Below are 11,631 nucleotides of genomic sequence, written 5' to 3'. Positions count from 1 at the left end.
GGGTTGTAGGGGGGTTGTCAGGGGGAGGGGCTTGCAAAGGGAGTAGCCTCTGGTTCTTTTGTTACTTAGGTGTGGAAAGTTGGGGTTTTCTTTTTGGTTCAGTTCTAGGAAATCAGTGTGAATCGGCCTTAGGTTTCCTGCCTCCAGACCCTTTTCTCCTGCGACAACACTGCAGGAGAAAACTAGTCTTGAAAATATGGGGATTGGTAGAGAAAGTGCTTGGTGGTTTTCATGGGGCTGAGAACTTAGAAGACTGCTTCCTTTCTTTGGGGATGGGATTTAAATGTAATCGAGCACTCATTGTTTTCTTGAGAAGGTGGGAGATACTAGCTTCCTTAGAAAGAAAAAGGGGTGTGCAAGAGGCAGGATTTCAGGAACTCAAATCTAGGTGGGAACCGGGGAGCATTTCTTTTTTCTTTCCCGACCCCAATCTTCTGTTTTGTAATTCTGTCATTTTAATAACTTGACTGTACTCTTGTGGGGGTTTTTTCCTCCCTCAATATTTGGGAAAGTTTGAAAAATGCCAACCCTTTTCAGCTGTGTCAAGTGCAAGCAGAAAAAGGCTTGGGGCTGCTGCACCTCGGTCCAGTAGAGGTTTCATGGTAAAGCATCTTAGCTTGGAGGAAGAGGAGGAGTAAGACAACTGTGCATCTCTTGAGATCCAGAACATGGACCTGCACCTGGTGGATTCATGATAAGCATTCAGTAATGTTTGTTGAAGGAAGAAATTGAAACCCTAGAAAAGGGAGGCAGCATTACTGATTAAATCAATTCCTGCCACACCTGGAGAGTCTCTTGTCTGTCATAAACTTGTAAGAATTTCTTTTGTATTAAAATCGAAGGCAGCTTAGGTAAGACATTCGTGTTCTTTTGTTAGTACAGCACTTGCAATTTACAAAGCATTTTAGTCAACATAATCCCATTTAATATTTATTATTGATCTTGAGGTTAAAATACACACACACACAGAGCTGAGATTTTATCACTTGGGAATCAATAACTAGCATTCACCAAAACTTCTGGTTTGTATAATAACTTATTTAAATTAATTATGTAAATTAAAATAATTTAATTAAAGCAATGGTTTAAATTAACTCATCTTTTTAACTTAGAAAGTTATTCAAAAAGTTTATATCACTACTGTGAAATCTCAAGTTGATGTGCTATAGTTCATTTTAAGTATAAAATGTTTTACATGACTAATAAATGATTTTAAAATGCTTGTGACCCGCCTGGCATTGTGGATCACGCCGGTAATCCCAGCACTTTGGGAGGCTGAGGCAGGCAGATTACCTGAGGTCAGGAGTTCGAGACTAGCCTGGCCAACATGGTGAAACCCCATCTCTCCCAAAAATACAAAAATTAGCCAGGTGTGGTGGTGCACACCTGTAGTCCCAGCTACTTGTGAGGCTGAGGCAGGAGAATCGCTTGAACCTGAGAGGTGGAGGTTGCAGTGAACCGAGACTACACCACTGCACTCCAGCCTGGGCAACAGAGTGAAACTCCATCTCAAAAAAACAAAAATGCTTGTGACCTACCTATATTTCTTTTTTAAAGTCAACTTTATTGAGATATAATTACATGCAGTAAAATTCGCCTGTTTAAAATTTAATGATTTTTGGCAACCGAGTTGTATAACCATCCTCCACAATCCTGTTTTAGCACATTTCCATCATCCCAATACGATCTTTTCTGCCCATTTACAGTATGTGCCTATCCCACTCCCAGCCCCATGACCTGCTAATCTACTGTCTCCATAGATTTGCCTTTCTTGGGCTTTTCATATAAATGGAATCATATAATATGTCGTCTTCTGTGTCAGGATTATTTTACCTGTCATATAATGCTTTAGAGGCTCATTAGATTTACCTCATGGTTTCCCTTTTGAAAACATATATAAGTGTCTGGATGGTGATGTTGGAGAAGACGGCAATTCCCCAGCTTATTCAAGGCTTCTGAAATCAGTGTTTGGAAATTAAAAGACATATTCTGTTGAACTAGGAAGAACAGAGGATTTGATGGAATACATGACCAGATCAGATCCTACTAGACTCTTTTGGAGATGGAGAAAGATGCCCAGGGTATTAGATAAGCCTCATGTGCCTGTTGATTACAAGACCGTATGTATTGTTCCTAAAAATGTGAAGGTTTTTTAAAATTTTCAGATTTTAAAATTATGTATGAGAATGTTCAAACCCAAAAATGGGACCAAATAATTAGAATAATATTATAAATCCCCATCATACCCATCATCCTGATTAAACAATTATCAAGATGTTGCCACATTTGTTTCATGCATCCTTCTCTTTACTTCTCCCTTTGCTGAATTATTTTAAAACAAAGCTTATCTATTACCTGACCCCATATATACATTTATGTACATCTCTTAAAAATATGGACTTTTAAACCTTTTTTACATAGCAATATAATACTTACCAAGTCAACAGTGATATCTTAACACACCAAGTTTTCAGCTAGGGATGGTCCTGGGCCTACTTCTTATTTTGGTTTCACCAAGCAAAAGAGTAAGGCCCTGCTGAAGCCGAGGCAGTGCAATAGACTCTGGAAGCCAAATTTCACACTTCCAATATGCAGAAATACCCCTCACCCCTACGTGCCCCTCCACAGTATTATGAGGATACCAGTATTGCAGTGCACAGAGGTAAAGGGACTGGGAGGCTGGTGGAGCATCACAGAAATTGGAAAGCAATGTAGATTGCTCATCATTTGGAAGTTGGCTTTATTATTTCTGCATCTAAGTTTTTCTTTTTGTTTTTTTCTGAGTGGAATAGATCTCTAACATGGAGGTTTTGCAGTACAGGTGTCCAAGGTTGTATTCTTAAAAATAGGACAGCTGGCCGGGCGCGGTGGCTCAAGCCTGTAATCCCAGCACTTTGGGAGGCCGAGACGGGTGGATCACGAGGTCAGGAGATGGAGACCATCCTGGTCTACACGGTGAAACCCCGTCTCTACTAAAAAATGCAAAAAACTAGCCGGGCGAGATGGCGGGCGCCTGTAGTCCCAGCTACTCGGGAGGCTGAGGCAGGAGAATGGCGTAAACCTGGGAGGCGGAGCTTGCAGTGAGCCGAGATCGCGCCACTGCACTCCAGCCTGGGCGACAGAGCGAGACTCCGTCTCAAAAAAAAAAAAAAAAAAAGGACAGCTACATTTTCTATTTTTAAGAGTAATACACTCCTCACACACCTCATGCCGTGTGGTAGAAGCTTGGTGGGAGGGAGCCAGAGAGTAAGAAAAAGAGGGTCCCTGGAGAAGCTACAAGAAATAGTTGAGTTATTTGAAGTAGACTCTATCCAGGTCTTTATGCATCAGGCCTCTGCCAGGCACCTCACATTTTCTCTTATCTACTTCTTGGTTATCTTGTCAGTCAAGATTATTATTTTGCTTCTAAACGCTTAGAGAAGTCAAGTAGGTAAATTTCCTAGGGTCACACAATAAGTTGGTGATGTAGGTAGAATTCACAGCCAGAAACAACTGATTCTAAAGTTTTCCTGCTTATGGCCGCCCATGATGGCTCACTACTGTAGTCCCAGCATTTTGGGAGGCCAAGGTGGGAGGATCATTTCAGCCCAGGAGTTTAAGACCAGCCTGACCAACATGGAGAAACCCCATCTCTACAAAAAATATAAAAATTAGCCCAGTGTAGTGGCATGTCCCTGTAGTCCTAGCTACTTGGGAAGCTGAGGTGGGAGGATCACCCGAGCTCAAGGAAGTTGAGACTGCAGTGAGCTGAGATCATGCCACTGCACTCCAGCCTGGGCACAAAGTGAAACTGTCTAAATAAAATAAAATAAAATAATAAAGTAAAATAGGCCAAGCACAGTGGCTTATGGCTATAATCCCAGCATTTTGGGAGGCCAGGGTGGGCAGATCACAAGGTCAGGAGTTTGAGACTAGCCTGGCCAATATGGCGAAACCCCGTCTCTACTAAAGCATAAAAATTAGCCAGGCGTGGTGGTGGGCCCCTGTAGTCCCAGCTACTCTGGAGGCTGAGGGAGGAGAATCACTTCAACCCGGGAGGCAGAGGTTGCAGTGAGCTGAGATCGCACCACTGCACTCTAGCCTGGGTGACAGAGCAAGACGCCATCTCAAAATAAATAAAATAAATTTTTCCTGCTTCTGTGCATGCATACCATGTAACTGTTATTGCAAGACTATATTTTAAGGCCCAAATTACTGTGCTGCGGAAAATACATGTTATATTTGTAGAAGTATTTACTATCTTTTTGATTTTTAAATAAGGGCTATAAAATTGTATTTAAATTTAGGTAGAAGTAGTAATCAAAATTAATAATAGTGATATTAAGAATAGTAGCAATCATTCATATAGTATTTATTTATGTGCCAGGTACTATTTTAAGGCTTTGCATATATTAACTCATTCAATCTTTCCAACAACTTTATAAGTTGGGTACCATTAGTGTCCCCACTTCACAGATGGAGAAATGAGGTACAGAATGGTTAAGAAACTAGCCCGAATTACTTAGCTAGTAAATGGCAGAGCTGGGATTGGAGCCCTGACAAATTGGCACCAGAATCCATGTAGCATATCTCCTAATAGCAATGCAATATGCGGAGCTATAGAGATTTTAAGATCAAGAAATAGATTCCACAAGCAGTGTAACTGCAGCCATCATGTGGACTTGATTTTGTGGGGCACATGTGATCCAAAATATTCTGGGCAGTTGTCTGCACAAGGACACTTGAGTTTGTCGGGTCATTTGCTCCTTAAACTGAAATATGCTTGGCTCATATCCCATTGCTAAATGTACTTGCATGTGTGGTGTGATCCTGAATTTAACTGTTGTATTTGTTTCTTTATTTGAAACTCTGGTGTGATAGTTAATACTGAGTGTCAACTTGATTGGATTGGAGCTTGCCAAACTATTGATCCTGAGTGTGTCTGTGAGGGTGTCACCAAAGGAGATTAACATTTGAGTCAGGGGGCTGGGGAAGACAGACCCACCCTTAATCTGGTGGGCACAATCTAGTCAGCTGCCAGTGAACATAAAGCAGGCAGAAAAACCTGAAAAGGCGAGACTGGCCTAGCCTCCCAGACTACATATTTCTCCTGTCCTGGATGCTTCCTGCCATCAAATATCAGACTCCAGGTTCTTCAGTTTTGAGGTTCGATTGGCTCTCCTTGCTCCTCGAGCTTGCAGACAGCCTATTGTGGGAACTTCTGATCATGTAAGTTAATACTTAATAAACTCCTATGTATATGTATATGTATATATAATTAGTTCTGTCCCTCTAGGGAACCCTGACTAATACAGATTTTAGTATCAGGAGTGGTTCTAGAGGAACAGAATATGAAGGATGGAGTTCTTTCATTGGTTTGGGGGTTTCTGGAGTTGACTGCTTAATATGATTACACCCAAAAATGCTAAGGACTCTCTTCTAATAGTGTGGAGAACACTGATAGTCCTTGGTGTGAACTGTTTAGAGAGTTACGCAAAATGAATGCATTTGACACTCCGGATTCACTGCTTGTGAGAGGCAAGGAGCTTAGTGGCTCTATGCATAATACCTTTGACCATATGTGGAGAACCAAGGAACATTATGAAGCTGGTTGGTTACTCCTAAGTTCAGTAGACAAGAAAATAATGAACTTAGGAATTCTGTCTCCTGGCTTCAGAAGCAGATTCTGCTAAGATTGCCCTGAGTGAGAGTCTTGTTTTTTTTGAGATGGAGTCTTCCACTGTCGCCCAGGCTGGAGTGAGGTGGTGCAATCTCAGCTCACTGTAACCTCTGCCTCCCGGGTTCAAGCGATTCTCCTGCCTCAGCCTCCTGAGTAGCTGGAATTATAGGCACACGCCACCATGCTCAACTAATTTTTGTATTTTTAGTAGAGACGGGTTTCACCATGTTGGTCAAGCTGGTTTTGAACTCCTGACCTTGTGATCCACCCACCTAAGCCTCCCAAAGTGATGGGATTACAGGCGTGAGCCATCGTGCCCAGCCCTAGTGAGAGTTTTATGTCCTATAGAGAAATAGCTGAAATTATGGAAAAACAGACACAAGCTCTTATGTGAGTGACTGACATGCAATGAAAGGTGCATGCACAGCCTTGCCAAGTGTCTACTGTTAAAGTGAGGAAGTTGAAAGAATGGGACCCTGCAACTTGGAATGGGGATGTGTGGGAGGACCCTGATGAAGCTGGGGACACTGAGTTTGTAAACTCTGATGAACCTTGTTTGCCAGAAGAATCAGCTTTTCCATCCCTAGTAGTGGCAACGTCCCCTCCCTGACTCATGCTACCATCAGCCTTTCCACCTTTGTCTGAGGAGATGAACCTTGTGCTGCCTGAAGCTACAGTGATGGCCTCCCCTGAGGCAGTTGCCAGGCAAAAAAAAATAGTTGATTCTCCTCAAGAGCCACCCCCAACACCCCTGTTTGCTTCTAGACCTATAACTAGACTAAAGTCCTGGAGGGCCCTTAGAGATGAGGTTGAGAGTGTGACCCATGAGGAGGTATGCTATGCTTGAAAATAACTGCTTGAGTTTTCTAATTTATATAAACAGAAGTCTGGAGAACAGGCATGGGAATGAATATTAAGGGTATGGAATAACGGTGGAAGAAAACATAGAGTTGGATCAGGCTGAATTGATTGATTTGGGCCCACTAAGTAGGGACTCTACATTTAATGTTGCAGCTCAGGGAGTTATAAAAGGTTCTAATAGTTTATATGCTTGGTTAGCTGAAGGATGGACTAGAAGATGGCCCACTGTGAGCGAGTTGGAAACATCTGATCTCCCTTGGTTTAACGTAGAGGGAGGGATCCAAAGGCTTAGGGAGATTGGGATGGTGGAGTGAATTAGTCACTTTAGACCCACTCATCCCAGCTGGGAGGGTCCAGAAGATACACCCTTAGAACAACGCTTTGTGAAATAGATTTGTGAGGGCAGCACCTGCATCTTTGAAGAGCTCTGTAATTGCTCTTCTCTGTATGTCAGATCTAACAGTGGGAACTGCAAGAACCCAGCTACAAAATTTAAATACGATGGGAATAATTGGATCCCGAGGTGGTAGGGACCAAGTGGTGGCACTCAACCATCAAAGGCAAGGTGGGCATAGCTACCATAATGGACAGCAGAGACAAAGCCGCAATCAGAATAGTCTGACTTGTGAAGAGCTCTGGCAATGGCTAATTAACCACGGTGTTCCTAGAAGTGAAATTGTTAGGAAGCCTACTGCATTCCTACCTAATTTATATAAGCAGAAAACTTTCAGGTCGAATGGACTGAAGATTAATTTGAATTACATAAACAGAGAATCACAGCACATCAATCAACTTCCAGACTTGAGCCAGTTTACAGACCCAGAACCCCTTGAATGAAGGGGAGGCCAGGTCCTCTTGAGGAAGGACCCCACTACATTACCGACAATTTATGCAGTGAATCTTTCTCCCACCCTTCCCCAAGGAGACCTCCAGCCTTTTACCAGGGTAATTGTGCATTGGAGAAAGGGAAATGATCAAACATTTCGGGGACTACTGGACACTGGCTCTGAGCTGGCATTGGTTCCAGAGGACCCAAAACGTCATATGTGGTTCTCCAGTTAAAGTAGGGGCTTATAGAGGTCAGTTAATTAATGGAGTTTTAGCTCATGTCTGACTTACAGTGGGTCCCTGGACTCATCCTCTGGTCATTTCCCCAGGCCAGAATGGATAATTGGCAAAGACATACTTAGCAGCTAGCAGAACCTCCGCATTGGCTCCCTGACTGGTACGTGAGGGCTATAATGGTGCAAAAGGCCAAATGGAAGCCATTAGAGCTAGAAAAATAGTAAATCAAAAACAATACCGCATCCCTGGAGGGACTGCGGAGATTAGTGCCACCATCAAAGACTTGAAAGACACAGGGGTGGTGATTCCCACCACATCCCCATTCAACTCTCCCATTTGGCCTGTGCAGAAGACAGATGAATCTTGGAGAATGACAGTGGATTATCACAAGCTTAACCAAGCTGTGATTTCAATTGCAGCTGCTGTACCAGATGTGGTTTCATTGCTTGAGCAAATTAACATATCTCCTGGTACCTGGTATGCAGCCAATTTGGCAAATGCCTTTTTCTCCATTCCTGTCCAAAAGATTCACCAGAAGTAATTTGCCTTCAGCTGGCAAGGCCAGCAAATATCCCTTTACTGTCCTGCCTCAGGGGTATATCAACTCTCCGGCTTTGTGTCAGAATCTTATTCGAAGAGACCTTGATCGCTTTTTGCTTCTGCAATATATCACACTAGTCTATTACGTGGATGACATTATGCTGATTGGATCCAATGAGCAAGAAGTAGCAAACACACTGGACTTATTGGTGAGACATTTGCATGCCAGAAGATGGGAAATAAATCCGACTAAAATTCAGGGACCTTCTACCTTAGTAAAATTTCTGGGGGTCCAGTGGTATGGTGCCTGACCAAATATGCCTTCTAAGTTGAAGGGTAAGTTGCTGCATTTGGCCCCTCCTACAACCAAGAAAGAGGCACAACACCTAGTTGGCCTATTCGAATTTTGGAGGCAACACATTCCTCATTTGGGTGTGTTATTCTGACCCATTTATTGAGTGACCTGAAAGGCTGCCAGTTTTGAGTGGGGTCCAGAACAGAAGAAGGCTCTGCAACAGGTCCAGGGTGCTGTGCAAGCTGCTCTGCCACTTGGGCCATATGACCCAGCAGATCCAATGGTGCTTGAGGTGTCAGTGGCAGATAGGGATGCTGTTTGGAGCCTTTGGCAGGTCCCCATAGGTGAATCACAGTAGAGGCCTCTAGGATTTTGGAACAGGGCCCTGCCATCTTCTGCAGGTAATTACTCTCCTTTTGAGAGACAGCTCTTGTCTTGTTACTGGGCTTTGGTGGAAACTGATTGTTTGACTATGGGTCATGAAGTCACCATACGACCTGAACTGCCTATCATGAACTGGGTGCTTTCTGATCCATCTATAAAGTGTGTACAGCAGTATTCCATCATCAAACGGAAGTGGTATATATGTGGTCAGGCTTGAGCAGGTCCTGAAGGCACAAGTAAGTTACATGAGGAAGTGGCTCAAATGCCCATAGTCTCTACTCCTGCCACCCTGTCTTCTTTCCCCTAGCCTGTGTAAATGGCCTCATGGGGAGTTCCCTATGGTCAACTGACAGAGGAAGAGAAGACTAGGGCCTGGTTCACAGATGATTCTGCACGATATGCAGGCACCTGAAAGTGGACAGCTGCGGCACTACAGCCCCTTTCTAGGACAACACTGAAGGACAGCGGTGAAGCCAAATCTTCCCAGTGGGTAACACTTCAAGCAGTGCATCTGGTTGCGCACTTTGCATGGAAGGAGAAATGGCCAGATGAGCAATTATGTACTGATTCATGGGCTGTAGCCAATGGTTTGGCTGGATGGTCAGGGACTTGAAAGAAGCATGACTGGAAAATTGGTGACAAAGAAATGTGGGGAGGAGGTATGTTGATGGGCCTCTCTGAGTGGTCAAAAATTGTGAAGATATTTGTATCCCATGTGAGTGCTCACCAACAGGTGATCTCAGCAGAGGAGGATTTTAATAATCAAGTGGATAGAATGACCCATTCTGTGGATGCCACTCAGCATCCTTCCCCAGCCACCCCTGTCATCGCCCACTGGGCCCATGAACAACGTAGCCACGGGGGCAGGGATGGAGGTTATGGATGGGCTCAATAATGTGGACTTCCACTCACCAAGGCTGACCTGGCTACAGCCACTGCTGAATGCCCAATTTGCCATCAGCAGAGACCAACGCTGAGCCCTTGATATGGCACCATTCCTTGGGGTGATCAACTAGCCACCTGGTGGCAGGTTGATTATATTGGACCTCTTCCATCATGGAAAAGGCAGAGGTTTGTCCTCACTGCAATAGACATTTACTCTGGATATGGATTTGCCTATCCTGCATGCAATGCTTCTGCCAAGACTAACACCCATGGACTCACAGAATGCCTTATCCACTGTCATGATATTCCACACAGCACTGCCTCTGACCAAGACACTCATTTTATGGCTAAAGAAGTGTGACAGTGGATTCATGTTCATAACATTTACTGGTCTTATCATGTTCCTCATTATCCTGAAGCAGCTGGACTAATAGAATGGTGAAGTGGCCTTTTGAAGTCACAATTACAATGCCAACTAGGTGACAAAACTTTGCAGGGGTGGGGCAAAGCTCTCCAGAAGGCCATGTATGCTCTGAATCAGTGTCCAATATATGGTACTGTTTTTCCCATAGTCAGGATTCATGAGTCCAGGAATCAAGGGGAGGAGGTGGAAGTGGCACCACTCACCGTCACCCCTAGTGATCCACTAGCAAAAATTTTGCTTCCTATTCCTGCGACATTACGTTCTGCTGGCCTAGAGGTCTTAGTTCCAGAAGGAGGAACGCTGCCACCAGGAGACACAACAATGACACCATTAAACTGGAAGTTAAGATTGCCACCTGGACACTTTGGGCTCCTCCTACCTTTAAGTCAACAGGCTAAGAAGGAAATTACAGTGTTGGCTGTGGTGATTGACCCGGACTATCAAGATTAAATCAATCTACTACTCCATAACAGAGGTAAGGAAGAGTATGCATGGAATACAGGAGACCCATTAGGGCATCTCTTAGTATTACCATGCCCTGTGATAAAGGGCAATGGGAAACTCCAACAGCTCGATCCAGGGAGGACTACAAATGGTTCAGACCCCTCAGGAATGAAGGTTTGGGCCACTCCACCAGGAAAGAAACCACAACCTGTTGAGGTGCTTGCTGAAGGCAAAGGAAATATTGAATGGGTAGCAGAAGAATGTAGTAATCAAGACCAGCTATGACCACATGACCAACTGCAGCAACGAGGACTATAACTCTCATGAATATTTCCTCCTTCTTTTATTAAAAAACGTGTTTGTGTGTGTATACACTTGTACTAAGAAAATATCCTCATTTTATTTCCTTTTCTTTTATCATGTGACATACAATTTACTGACTTCATAGCAGCATTTAAGTATAGTAAACTTTATGTAATAGTTTTTGAGTTGCTACCTGGGTGGTAAAGCACCCAGGAAGCAACTGGCTACAGAAGCCGCTCGCAAGGATTGGTGCATTTCCGGTTGTACAAAGGATAGTGGTATTATGTTAGGGGATAATTATGACCTTATTATTGTCTTTATTTGAAGATTATGTATGATCTCAGGAGTTGTGTGTGGGTTGAAGTTGACAAGGGGTGGACTTGTGATGGTTAATACTGAGTGTCAACTTGGTTGGATTGAAGGATGCAAAGTTTTGTTCCTGGGTGTATCTGTAAGTCAGGGGGCTGGGGAAGACAGACCCACCCTTAATCTGGTGGGCAAAATCTAGTCAGCTGCCAGTGAACATAAAGCAGGCAGAAAAACCTGAAAATGCGAGACTAGCCTAGCCTACCAGCCTCCATCTTTCTCCCATGCTGGATGTTTCCTGCCCTCAAACATCAGACTCCAAGTTCTTCACTTTTGAGACTCAGACTGACTCTTCTTGCTCCTCAAGCTTACAGACAGCCTATTGTGGGATCTTCTGATCATGTAAGTTAATACTTAATAAACTCTCATATATGTAGTTATATATAGTTTTATATATAGTTATAA

The 11,631-nt window shown here is 43.6% G+C and overlaps 1 pseudogene; it reads left to right on the top strand.

Annotated features, from left to right (window-relative positions):
• The first annotated feature begins 5,477 nt into the window (after nucleotides 1–5,477).
• Nucleotides 5,478–11,631, top strand: part of LOC105521854 — a 26,690-nt pseudogene continuing 20,536 nt past the window's right edge.

The sequence above is a fragment of the Colobus angolensis genome, unplaced genomic scaffold (genome assembly GCF_000951035.1).
Source record: "Colobus angolensis palliatus isolate OR3802 unplaced genomic scaffold, Cang.pa_1.0 Scaffold41, whole genome shotgun sequence".
Classification (NCBI taxonomy): domain Eukaryota; kingdom Metazoa; phylum Chordata; class Mammalia; order Primates; family Cercopithecidae; genus Colobus; species Colobus angolensis.
The sequence above is the reverse complement of the archived record's forward strand: the minus strand, read 5'-3'. Positions and strand labels throughout refer to the sequence as shown.